Source organism: Rhipicephalus sanguineus, chromosome 2, assembly GCF_013339695.2.
Source record: "Rhipicephalus sanguineus isolate Rsan-2018 chromosome 2, BIME_Rsan_1.4, whole genome shotgun sequence".
NCBI lineage: Eukaryota > Metazoa > Arthropoda > Arachnida > Ixodida > Ixodidae > Rhipicephalus > Rhipicephalus sanguineus.
In genome coordinates, this window is record NC_051177.1 from 211262651 (window position 1) to 211276804 (window position 14154).

Sequence of the window (14154 nt, forward strand, 5' to 3'; positions counted from 1 at the left end):
GAAATTCAGTTTTCTTGCTCTTTGGGGAAGCAACTGGGCTCTTCAGCCTTGAATGAAATATGTATTACCAACACATACACTCTTGGAGACTTAATTTGGGCCACCGTTCGCTCCCTCACTCCGGCGAGCTCGGGGATAGTCCGGCGCACGTCGTTCGTCAACAACTCAGGCTGACGGCACCTTACCCCAGCATCGACGTCGCAGATAGCTTGCTTGGTCTGTTTTAAAAGGGTATCACTATTAACAGCGCAAAGTCCTGTTTGCCTGTCTTGTCCCGTTTGCCCACACTGTTTCTATGAGGAAGTTGGTCTGTTTGACAGTCAACTTTCTGTCACATTTCGAGTATATGGTTCTCGGAGAAACGAAATGGCTAGTTTGCGGCTGCACATCATACAGCCGCCATTGGGGACGCCCATCTTTTGCAAGAACAGGCGTGCGGGAAACGAGGTGCTGTCCAAGAAATGCAAAAAGAAAAAAATTAAGTGTAAAATAACTTTTTTTGCACAACGGCTCCATAGTTGCTTCATTTTATAATGAAGACATCTTTATTTATTCAAACAACGTAACTCTGCAAACTGGAAAATAAAATCGGTACTATTGCTTGGCGCGCGCAGTCATGCGTTTCGGTTCTGTAGCTTCCACAGTACTGCCAAGAAGAGTTGTTGCCGTGTATAGTTCTTCTCGGTTTCATACGCGGGGCCTATCGCTGGCTGAGGTGGAATGCGGATATATCCGTGCGCTTAGGTGTACGTTAAAGGTGTCTATTAGCCCGGACTTATCCATTTGTTTCATAACTTTGCATTAGAGGGTAAGGAAATGGCCAACGTAACTGTCGTTAATTCATGCCTTTCAGGCTTTCTGATAAGCCATTTTTATAGATTCTTTAGGTTATAGAGTAAAGAACGTCGAAGCGTGTCATATATGGTGCGAAACACTATGTACTCCCCTCTACTTTCTAAGAGGTTTCGACCAATCAAATGTATACAGAACACATGCGCTTATGCCACTCTACTTTTTATTACGCCATGACCGCATGAGTTAGTATATGCGTTATCGTTAGTTTCAAGGGTCACAGAAAAGTGATTTAAGTTTCGTAGAAGATTCCATAACACGATAATCAATGGACCCCTGATCTTGAATCGTTTTTACTAAAACCAGCACAGTGCCAAAAGATAACGCAAATACCGTTGCGTTTCTTCGGTGCTCGTTTCTATCGTGCACTGAAACGTACTCTTACGCTGAAATAAGTAACTCGGCAGCATTTACAACACTTTTATCTTGTTGAAGGGACTGCCGTTTAGTTACGTTGTTGAAGGGATAAGAGTGATTCATTCTAACAAAGAAGTCGCTAAATAAAGTATTGTCCTTCAGCATTTGAATGAATATAATGAAACATGGCTGATCCTGCGTCATCGGAATCGGTATAACACGAAAATGAAACGTGTCTTCACCGAAGTAGTGCTTACCGTGTAGTGATATATGAGAGCTTCTACAATGTCTATTGGTGTTTGGCCGCTATAGCATCGTTTGACGTGGATGCACGAATGTTGACGCTAGCGGCATGTCTCCTCGCGACGACTAACGCCCATGATCATGATTAAACGTTGGGGTAGCTGAAGTTGTGACATATATTGGACCCAGCGTATTGTGCATCCACCGCGCAAAGATGACGTCCAACAAGCACATAAGAAATTACTGGGACTTGATATGCACTTCTTCAAAGCGTTTGTCAATTAAGGAGAGGAAACGGCACGGTGTGCGCTTTCTAGTAATGGATAACCGACGCCCTGTGCTCATGCATACACTATCACACTGTGCTTCAGCAATACGGGAGGCAGAGGGTTGGTAGCTTGAGCCTCCAAACGCGGCGTTCCGCTGCCTCTGTCTCGCTCGACCAAGGCACGACATTCGAACATCGAAATCGGTCCTTTCGCAAACGCGTATTGCAGCGGTTTTTGTTAGTCGGTGCTCTCGCAATCGAAGGAGTCGGCGGCGGAGAAATCCCGTTTGGTGCATGTGGAAGCTGTACTACGCCGATGAGCGGGCGCACGCTAACACGAAGCGAAAGGCAAGAACTTAAGTGCGTCTAGAGTGCCTCGGCGACGCCAGCGCAGCCAGTGTCCCTCGCTGGTATCGAGACGCCTTAATCAGTAACCGCCGATATCGCGTGCAATCTCGGAGTAAGCGCTAAGTGTAGATCGTGACGCATTACTTCTTTTCAGCTCTCACAGACGGCGGCACCGCCCCGCTCTGCCCTGTCAACCTAAACCGCCAACAGAGAGCACTGTGCGAGGGAGGAATGCGTAAAGGATATATGGCGCGTTCCTGAAGTGCTTCCAGCACTGCCAAGGTAGCTTAGTCGGCTTAGCGTCGGGCGTTTACACGTTGCGGCCGCAAAGTGGGGTGTTCGATCACAAGCGGCGGTGATCTTTTTTCTTCGTTTATTTTTCTTTCTCACACCGAGGGTGTCCATTTTATCAACGTCCATTCCATAATGGAAAGTACTTGAAGTGATGCCCCGGCATGAACCACTTTCGTGTTAAAAAACTTGCAGGAAGAAAGATGACAATCCATAACCTGAACCTGTTTCGATGCAGCTTGTAGCGTGTGCAGGAGAAAGAGCAAGGTCATGCCAGCGTACGCGAACGCCATGTCGTCCTCGTGGGTCCTCTGGCAGTCTGAGCCTTCGACCCTGCGAATGGCATGCGTGCCTGGCGTGAATTGGGTCAATTCAAAATCGAGAAGCCTAGGAGGTTGTTGATTCTGGGGGCCAGGGTGGTGCTCTAAGTGGCACAATACGTAGTCGGCGTCCTGTTACATCGCAGAAGTACTTCCAGTCCTGCTTCCACCGATGGCAGAGTGCAACGGCTGCAGTCCACTTGGCACAGACAGTAGCTTGGCCTGGAACTGGCGTTGGACGTAGCCGAAGAGGCAGCTGAGTTTCGAGGCTGCCTTTTCTTCATTGGAAGGAGTTCTCCTGCACTGTTAGAAATGGAGAGCATTAAAGGAGTCGCGACACTAAAATTCTAACACAATTTGACTGTTACATGGCTTTGATGGGAATAACATGTGCCATCTGTACAATATCAGCCACAAATACAGCATAAAAAAGCATTTTAATTCAGTTTAGAAGTTCGCGAATGCGCCGAATCGGAAAATCGAAGCAAAACGCGATGAGGTCATCATGCGGGAACCCCTTGCAAAACTCGTACGTCACGAGTTCTGGCCGGGTTTCGTTTACCGTATGGACAACGCTGGACAACGTACCGTATGGTACAACGCTGGCAGCGGCACCAGATTACGCAGAGTCTAATCAGAGACTCACAAACAGAACAGCGACTAACCCGCTCACCTGACTCTGTATAAAGCGTTTGGCAGTGAGATAATTAAGAAGTCACAGTACTCCTCATAATTTTTTAGCAGCGGAGCTGTTCAAGCCGAGTGTCAGTCCGTAATCTTTGAACAGAAATTACCATCAGTCATGAACGAGCACGCGTTCTCTTCGCCTTCTTCGTCTTCTTCGCTCCCAGAACACATGCGCGCTATTTGTCCGGCGTGGCATGCAATAACCGTGATGTGCGAGAGACGAGGACAAAGAGAGAAGAAAGAGAGAAGAAAGAGAGAAATAGAGAGAGATAAATAAAGAAAGAAAGACAGAAATTCATGGATAAAACATTTCTCGGCAAGGTGGATTCGAATCCGCGTACCCGCGACCCCGAAGGCGAGCGTCCTACCACTGGCTGTCAAGGTAAGCTAGCGGAACACAGAATAGCCTTGTATGGTATAGTATAGCAAGGAGGTGCAAAGGGACAGTGAGGGTAAGGAACGGGAGTAGGGCGAGGAGAGTAAAGCATAGCATAGAAAGATATAAACATAGAGAAATGGAAAGAAACAAAGGAAAGAAAGAGGGGTGAGCAAGTGAGGAGAGGAGAGAGAGAAGTAGGTAGATAAAGAAATAGAAATAAACAGAGACAAAAAGACGCAAAAAAACAGAGAGAAGGGAGAGAAAGATAGAGAGAGAGAAAATAGAAAAAGGAAAGAGAAACGAAGAAGGCCGCCCAGCTCCGCACTTCCTTCATGCTTGGCACCACTAGTGCGGAGGTACCTTTATTTTCGACAGGAATAGTGACGTGACTGAGAAAACAAAAAAAAATTGTAGCCGGACAAAATGCCACACGATGTCGCCACCGGATCCACTGCGGTAGAACTACTATATGCTCCCTACGGGGCGCTTTTACAATCCCGACCAAGTCCAGCCGGCCACTGCAGCGCCGCGGCGCGGTCACGGCTTGAACTATTACGAGCGCGCGAAGCTAGGTGCTTTTTTGACGACCGCGCGCGGCCTAGGCACCAAAATGCGCGAACGTCCCTAGCTGTTTTAGTCCCTAGAGTGCCGCTCCTGCAGTGCCTCCATGGTGCAGATAGCTGTTGTCGCGTGTTGTGCGGAAGGGAAAGCCTCGGATATCAACATTCCTTTTTCCGTGGAACATACGAACGTCGGAAAAGAGCTCGGTCCGCTGTCGGGCCCGTCATCATTCGATGTTGTTGCGTGTGAGGAGGTCTTGCCATTTGTTTACGTGTCCATCTGCCATGCCACACGAGCATGCGGTCATTTCGATGGCAAAGCCGGTATGAACGCGATGTGTGCTTCTTGTTTTGTTGAACTCTCATTGCTATGAGATAACCAGCCGGTGTCGTATGCCCTGTATTGAGGCTTCTTTTCGCAACGTGTAAACGACTTGCAAAACGGCAAGCGACTGCATCGGCAGCTTCCACTGCGTTGTTCTGTAGAGTGTTATGTAGAGTGTTCTGCGGCAAACACGATCCGCAATCGTTCCTTGCCGTTCAGCAGCTGTAGTGTGGCAACAGGCTGTAGCCGCAGACGGGTTATTGCGTCGCTGCTTCCAGTCATTTGTGCTTGGTCGTTTAATTTCGCCTGGAAAGCCAGTGCGAATGCATTGTGCGCTGTTTTGTTGACTCCCGTTATTAAAAGCAAACTGGTCTGTGCCTTGATCACCGTGTCGATTCTTGTTTTCATCGTTTTCTCTTTCCCATTTAACAACAAGAACGCGCGCAATGTTCAAATTGCCAAGACAGAACAAGACATCGTCAATACTTCCTTTTGGGCAGGTTGGTTCATTGTTGACGAGTAACCGCGCGAACACACCCACTAGGGCAGTGGTTCTGAACTGGGTGTCCACGGACCCCAACGGGTCCGCGACACTCATAAAAAAAAAAAACTTTTTGGAGGCTGACTCTACCCTGCGACAGCGGCCCCTTTTCATTTGTGGTATGCTTCGCCGCGTAAAACTTCTGCACTGCGGCAAAGCTAACCTATAATTCCACTTCTTTATCAGATGGCTTCAAAGCTTCTGTTGCAGTTGTCTTCGGCATATGTGCGCGAGCACACTTACTCTAGCTTTCAATATTTGAAGAACAAACATTGTTAAAAAAGAGGTTGAAGGTGGCTGCACACAGCACAGCTTGTTAACAAGCTGTTGACATCGAATCAGCGTGGCACATTACTCTGACCATGCTTTGCCAGGAAGAAATAAAAGCCACCTGTTTCAGCTGCATGTTGTGTTAATTTATTACTCTGACCCTTTGTCTCTCACTGCAAGGGGTTCCCAGATCATCCATGGCTGAGAACCACTGCACTAGAGACGACACGGACACACTAGCGCTGACCTACAACTGGATTAAAGGGGCCCTGGATAGCCTTTTCATCTGTAAACTGCAGCGCTGTAGTGCGTGTAATGCTGAATACTGAGGTGAATGCAAAAAGAATGATCGAAATCAGTGCATTCCATAGTTCGAGAAGAAGCAATGAAAACTGCATGCTTAATTTGTGTCGCAGGGCCCCTTTGATGGCAGAATGACACACCTTATATATGCCAGAGTGAAGCATGGGAAAAAAAAACAGGGATGCAAAACAAGGCTTAACACACAAAAACATGATTTTTATTTTCCTTTGAGATCCAAGATGTACCAGCTGCATCCAGAATATGAAACTCAGCATTAAAGAGGGCAAGAGATGGTGCTAATGCACTTATCAAATGTCTTAATATGATAGGCTTCTAAACTGATACGTGCAGTGCTGCCTTCACTCCTATCGCAAACCGTCGTCCCTTTAAACCGGGCCACACATTTTGCTGACATTGCGTACTTGTAATCTACCTTTTGCAGTTTTTATGCGTGTCCCCCCAAATGGTGATTGACAAAGCGCCCAGTTCTGCCAACGTAGAACATCCCACATGACATGGGAATGCAATACGCCACCCCTGTGGAACACTTGACCAACAGCGTTTTGTGGTTCTTCCAGCATCCACATTTACTGGTGTTGCAAATGCATGGCCACAGCTTTCCCACCTTATTAGGAGTAGACAAACAAATTGTGACACCGTGCCTACTTCTCATCTTCTTAAGATAGTGGGAAACTATATGAACGTATTGTACAACCTCTGCACTAGGGTTTTCCGGTGAACCTTCGCAGTTGCACATCCTGTTCCACGTTTCAATTTTTAGCGGAGGGTTTCAGGAAGAGCAGTCAAGACTGAGTTGGGGAACCCTGCAGCCGAAAGCATATTTGGTTCTCAAAATTGGGCACCATTTGATGTGGACACAATTTTTTAGAGCAGATTCCAGGCACACCAAAGCTGTAGCTCTCTTATTTGTCTTAAAATGTGTTGAATCAAAGGGAAGCAATCCCTTCTTAGCCCTCGGGTAGTAGCCCCAGCAAGCATGTCCTTTGCAGGATCTCTTAAGGTCTAAAAACCGTAAAAACCGAACGTTCTCGAAGTTCATGGGTAAAATGCAACCCAAGTACTTGTGAGCTAAAACATGAAACTTCACCTACTGTAAAGGGTAGGTGAAGTTGGTAGTTGCTGCACGAGTACAGAGCACCAACTCATCTGAGATAGTTGCTATGCAGTTGCCACCTACGACGTAATTGCATGTACAGTTTCCATGTAGCACCACTCTGTATTACAGGTGTTGTAAAGAAACAATTGTGTTGAATAAGCGATAGATAAATAAGATTTGTTTGATTTTGTTTTTATATAAATGCAGTGTGCCTGAAATTTTAAACCAGGTGTTAGTATAGGGATTCTAACAGAATGTTTTCCATTGTCACAAGGATCTCTTGGAGGCAGATAAAGTTATGCAAACATACAGGGGCGTAGCCAAGGGGGGGGGTTGGGGGGGTTCAAACCCCCCCCCCCGAAATTTTCAGTTTTGCATGTGTATATATACACGCACACATACAAACACACGCACGAACATACATAAAGTATGGTTGAAACCCCCCCCGAAAAAAATTTCTGGCTACGCCCCTGCAAACATAATAGCAGTCCTATATGCACTCTTGCTTTATGAATTACTTTGGTAAATAAATATGCTTTCTGTGTATACCTGTATGTACTTCCAGGAGCTGCTGCACTGTGTGCCATTTATTCAAGCCTGTGTTGAGTTACTAGCATTGAGAAGTGAATGTTTGCGCACACTTAGACCACCATTGTGTGTTTCAATGGTTACATGTCTATGCATAGAGTCCAGTGTTCCTACAACTAGTATATCAATAAATGGACAAGTTCTATTGCCCGCAAAGTAAGCGCATTGCAGACCATTTTGCCACATGCCTTGTGGAAAGTTATCAAGTCTCACAGAGCGAATTATTACGGTTACCTACTTAGCGTTGTTTTTATTTTATCTGCTGCGCGGCCTTTGCTGCGGTTCTGCATTCAATTTTGGCGGCTGCCGCCGATGATGATACTGACGATGCAACCAAAGAACTCTCCTTCGCAGGTTGCACGCGTCGTGATCCCATGCCGCAATAATGAATAAAGTTATAACGTAAAAAAGCCAAGGAGAAATAATATAGAACTCGAGTGGTATGATTGTTCAGACTGCTGCAGTGCATTGTTCTGGCAGCGCTTTTGCAAAGCACCATCTACTTCCGTGGAAGGGAAAGCGTCATGGCGGCTTCCTGTTTCGTCGCGCAAGGTTTTTCAATACGGACTCTCAACAAACTTTCGCGATTTTTATACGTCGAACGCATCCTCCCTCGTGAAAAATCTTGACTGAAGTGACCGCACTGATGAAGACAAACATCTATAGCTCGGAACTGTGCCTCGTTTCGCCCATGGGTAAGCTGTGAACCATTCAGCTGATGCCGGCGTTTCTGCAGCTTACGACGCATGCACAGCGGTTCGAAATGCTAACGCAAAGACTTGTGTACGCTATTCTAAAACTGCCTATTTTATTAGCTCGGTACGCTTTGTTGCTGTTGTGCTACATCTCCTCACGCGATCTACTAATTGTTAACGGTTTTCTAACGATATGATGTCTGGCTAGTCGCGAGTGACTGCTTTCGTGACTGATTTGCAACGGCAGTATCTCTCGCAAGCGAACGTTGGTAGCGCAAAAAATTAAGCAAAATACGTCGCATCCAAACTACTTTTTCGCCGTTATACCAGACAGGACAAAGAATGGAGCAAACCACCGAAAAAATTGCAGGTGCGTGTCGCCGTAAAAAGAAAGAAAAAGGAAAACTTTTGGCTGGGACTGAACGCTATGCTCATTTGCCAGCGTTCGTGCATCTGGCTCTAAAGTCCGCTGTTCATGAAAAAGCGCAGGCTGTTAATAAAAATGGAGAGGCGGAGATAGATAAGTGTCTCAGAGCTGTGTCTTCGTAATAAATTAAATGGACCCCAGTTTCCTTTTTTACACCGTTTATTCACAGTAACTTATCTTGTGCATACTGCAGTCGGTGAAAGTGGCAGGAAGGGCAAAATTAAAACAAAAAGACATGTATTGGCAAATGAATAAAGCAAGCACAATTTGCACGTTTTTTAGTTAGCCAAGTACACACAAAAGTATGCCACTATTAACAAGACTACCATGTTCTGGAAAGGCACAAAAAGCAGTGCTTTCTGTTCACTGTTGAAAGTGAATAAAACAGGAGACCACCGTTTTAAGATTAATAAAATGGTGCTTTAGACAGGAGGAAGTGAAGATGACGAACGTTCTTGTACTTCGTCTTAAGCATCATGTTATTCTCTTTCATAATGCTCCAAACAATCCAATAAGCATACTGGCGACACTCACTGGTGGTGTCATGATTGCGATGGGCATTATTTGAATAATATTGGCCCCTTTTGGACCATTTTTAGCCTATAGCTATGTTTCCTGAAATACGTGTCCTCACACTGTGCATGCAATAGAGCTGCTGTACAGTGCTTACAGATTGAAATCCAGCATGAAAACTGTTAGTATTGCAATTGGTGTGCACAATACTTCACAATAACTACATCATGCAGTTACAGGTCTGGCTGCTGAAGGTTACGTCGGCTGTGATATTAGTGTTCTAGTCGAAATTACGCCGATGTGACACAAAATCGAGACAATGGAAACAAAATTATATGATTTTTTAGCCCTAAATTGTCGAATTTCAATTCATGAGAACTTTACTGTGTAAATTCAGGAAATGCAATATATCGTACCACCATCTGAAAGCTATTTCGGTTATTCACAGGATGTGGTGTGTTCTGTAAATAACCAAAATTATTATCTGCAATCTCATGTATGTGCTATTACAGCATTGAAATTTTAATTCTTGAATGCTAGCTCAAAGTTCATGCAAATTATTCACACACAAAATATTAGGAAGAACGAGAATTATGATTGTTACAAGCATTTACAGAGTGTTTGCCATGACACAGATGTCTGTTACAATCAAGGCTTCTTTTGCCGCAGGTTGCAAAGGAAAAAGGGTGTAAAAGGTGGCAATGAATCCGCACATGAAGCTGGCTCACAAGCTAAGCCTCCCCTAAAGAGGTCCACTAAGCAAGCATTTTAAATATTGCTAATAAAACATTTCGTTCTGTCTTCATCTACCTAACATTTGGTCATGTTTGGTGTTCCTTTAATTTTCCTGTATCATAAAAGTGCAGCAGGCCATGGACAGAATTCAGATCATCTCCCTAAAGCATTGCATTGTGATAGCCGCTGCATAACTCTGCACTTGCTTATTTTTCATGCTCGCAAGTAGAATAGCTTGTGAAACTAATGAATGACACTACTGTATACAGTCATGGACAAAACCATGCAAGACCTTTGGTAGGCACTACTGGTCTGCTGACTTAAAGACTTTGTCACTTTGTTCAGCACTTATGCCAAGCAGTTTCCAGCTGTTATTTTCTCATTTGTTTAGATTTATTCTGTAATCTTTAATAGATCTGCATAGCTACACATAGTGGAGGTTTACTGGGAGTCACAAAATCTAGAGGTTTGCAGGCATGGAATGGAACCAGCTCATGCACGATGTGGCAAATTGGATGTGGTGAATGACGTAGCAGGCAGCTCCTGAATTATTTTTGAGTTCCTCGTGTTTCATAACCTCCTACAAATGCATGGTGCTCGTGCAGTTATGCATTTCAACCCCATCATAATGGAGCGGCTGTGTGTGGTCAGTGCCGTACCCAGCAATTTTTTTTCGGGGTGGTTTTGTCTAGAGCGGCTAACTTTGGCAAATGGTGATCATCGCTATAAAGGCGTGTGGATATTTTAGTATCACCTGAAAATTAAAGGACGAGAATATTGGGGTGGGGGTGGAATCTGAACGACCTCAACCTACTTCACTAGTTGCAGCCCTAGCTGAGGCCAACATTCAATCAGTTGTCCTCGTGTATAAGAGCACAACACCACAGCCTTTTAAGGTAGATCACCACCATGGGTCGGTAAAAATATTGGAACTCGCTCGGACTCACTCACGAAAGAATTTTGTACCGAGAACTCACTCGGACTCACTAACAATTGCTCAGCCGGACTCACTCAGCCTCACGGCTTGATGAGAGTCTGAGTGAGCCGACTCATGAGTCCACTGGCATAAAATTAGCTTTTCCGATCATAGTGTGAATGCTCTTTAATGCCAATTTAATAGAACTAACAGACCAGAAACCCAAGGAAAGTATAGGGGATGTTATTTGTAGTATATATAGTGTAAAATCTGAAAAAAGGGAATTGAAGTGTCTAACAAAGAAAAAATGAACCCTTGAAATTCTCCTTCTTTCGTTCTTTAATGCCAATATCACACATAATAGGTGCTCTACGATACGCCTCTTGATCCTGTGCCATCACATATGAGTTATGAGTGGTTCCAATCCAGGTAAGGACGTTTTTATGAAATATGCGACTCACACGAAATATTTCTAACATTTCTATCAAAAAAGTCCCAGAAAAAGTTCGCGCGAGGAAGTCTTGGCACCCCCCTCCCCTAACTCGTGCCTCGGATCAAGAAACATTGAGATGGCGCATGAATGCTAGTGCATTGAGATATGTGTGAATAGATCTGAATGTAAACGTAAGCTGATATAAGGCTGATAATAATGCATATAAGTGAGTGGATAGGACCTGAGGTCAGCAATAGACCCTTTTCATAATTGTAAAGCTAGCTTTCCTGTCATGCAGTTTGCCCAACTAATGGCGGCTAGTCACTTACTGCAAACAGCGTGTTCAAGCGCATTTTGCTTACGCTATGACGTGGAAAATGTAGACTCGGCTCTCTTGACATAAATACGCATAATAGACAAGCCTCAGCACGTGCAACTAGGACCACGTCTCCACTCTAAGCAAGAGAGGTGCCGCCATTAGTTGTTCAAATATGCAGCGCAGAGAAGCGCACTTGCGGATTATGAAAAGGGTCTATTAAAGGTGGAACTCACTCAAGAAATATATTTTGCGCTGAGGACTCACTAGGACTCAGACAAGCCAAAATATTACTCACCTAGACTTACTCAAACTTGCGACTCGATCTGAGTGAGTCGACTCGTGAGTGAGTTTGCCGACGTATGATAACCATCTTCAAAAACACATTTTAAAAAATAATTTAGGGGAGGTCACGGGATCGAATCCCGGCCGCAGCGGCTGCATTTTCGAAGGAGGCGAAAATGCCGAGGCCCGTGTACTTAGATTTAGGTGCACATTAAAGAACCTCAGGTGGTCGAAAGTTCCGGAGCCCTCCACTACAGCGTCCCTCATAATCATAAGGTCATTTTTGGATGTCAAACCCCAGATAAAATAAAAATAATAATTTGGGGAGGGGGGGGGATGTTGCATTTGCACGCTCCCTGTCTATTAAAGAATATTTTAGCAAAAAAAATTATATTATTTAAGCTGTTAGAAAAGTTATGATCAACTTTTGAACCCCTCCTAGGCAGCACATCGGAAACTGAAAGTTACGGTTTCTTGCAGGGTGCTGCGGCACTGTGTTGTTTACGTTGTTTGCAGTTGTGTGTTTTTTCGTACACCATTTAGAGTTCTCAAATACATTGAATGACTTTAAGGAGAAACCTATAGTGCTGCATAAAATATCCCGAAGTATAGGATGAATATGAAGAGTCAACACAAGTTCAGGAATGAATGCACCAAGCGTGGATTTGCTGAAGAGCTCATAAACATGAGTCAGCTGGAGATGCAGATTTTGCAAGAAAAAAAAAATGCACACATCAGCTTGCTCAAAAGGAGATTGTACCACTTCAAAGAAGGGCTCAAGTTATGAGTTCTGGCAAACAGGACGCCGGACATTGATTTAGGAATTCTTACAAACGTTCATTAGAGTCCACATGAGCCCAGACCTTGAAAATGGCTGCTTCTTCCCGGTGGACGGAGCTCATGAGCTAACTGCCATGCAAATTTTCTTGTTCTTGTAGAATAAGTGTGGGAAATTCAACATATTCCCGGACGTGCAATGGTGTCACGGCCGCAGTTCTAGCGGGTACAGTCTTTGTATGACCCTTGCTGTCGCAAAGCCATCTTGTTATTTTATCTTGTACAAGCAAACGTGAACATCATCTCCTTCGTAAACTTAAATCACCCTTGAGAGTAGCCACACTTGATGTGGAAAGTTTTGCAGCATGGACAAGTACATCGCCCTCAACTTTCTTCATACCCCCTTTGTAGAAGAAGTGCGCTGATCTCACTAGGAGTAAGTACTCTTCGGTCATGATTTATAAGTTTTCTTTCGGGCACCTTCTGTACTGATATCTCCGGATGGTCCCCTTATGCTATGTCTCAGTTTCATCGATGCTGCCTTGTGGTATCACTGTGCACCTTCGGCCATTTAACAGATCAGCCAGTGTTGAAGTGCATGGTTCGCCGTCTTCTGCGTCAATGAATGCGAATCAAGTTATCAAATTGACAACAGCTTCAACTTTTGTGATCACTATCATAAGTTCTTCATAATCAAGGCAGCCTCTTCGGAGAATTCTGCAAAGTGGTGTCTTCACAGTTCTTACCAGCCAATCTCACCATGGAGCGTTTCGCACATAAACTTCCATTTGATACCTTTACTAGGTTTGTGCAAATATTCGAGCACTTTGAAAATTACAGTAACGAATTCGCTTCGTTTTGAATATAAATTACTGGAAATTTAAAAGTATCCGAAATGAATGAATAGGTGTATAATGATTAGGGACGGGATTTTAGGCAAATGCCTGTTTTGTTCCTTGTGCCCTATCGTGCCACTTTGACCATGAATTAGAGATTAAGGAGGGCTTTTATAGTCTTTTTATAGTGTTTTTATAGTGCCTATAAATGCCTTTTTTTTTCCAAATGTGCACTTTTATGAACACGATTTAAGCTCAAGTTTCACTTTCGAAGGCAGTTTGAGACTGTTATTCATGATATCGGCCACATTGACAGTTCGGAACTCTATGGGATTCAGCAGAGATTTCTAGTTCAACCAACTTCTGGAAAGCAACCGCTAGCAGCAGTAAAATACGATGCGCCAGCCAGCATACGCCGCTTTGTCGTCGATGCTTGTTCCCGAACAATTTTTTTTTTATGTGGCATGTAATAAACCCTTGGCAAATTTTGAGGTGGGCTCTATCTACTACTTCCGCAGGGCCGACTTGTAGATGGCCGTGAATCACGGTGCCGTACGTCTGCGGAAGACCCTTTTTGCTAGACAAGTGGCTCGAAGGTTTCTTTTGTCTGGTAGTGGCAGTTTCCTTGCTATCACAGAGTTCAGACCCAGTTTTTCAGGGCAATAACACTTTGCGTCTGCCTTCCAGTAGTTCTATTGTTTCCTTGAAGTGTTGCATAGTTGAGCAGCAGTATCAGATATGGCTCCACCTTCCTGTTGCCAAGATGATCGAT

General features: G+C 44.5%; 1 long non-coding RNA gene across 1 annotated transcript; it reads left to right on the forward strand.

The window, feature by feature from the left end:
• Nucleotides 1-7865: 7865 nt before the first annotated feature.
• LOC119381472 (uncharacterized) lies at nucleotides 7866-9898 on the forward strand. Its single transcript, XR_005181465.2, has 2 exons — nucleotides 7866-8144; nucleotides 9754-9898. It is a non-coding gene; the product is annotated as an uncharacterized LOC119381472 (long non-coding RNA).
• The last annotated feature ends 4256 nt before the right edge of the window (nucleotides 9899-14154 follow it).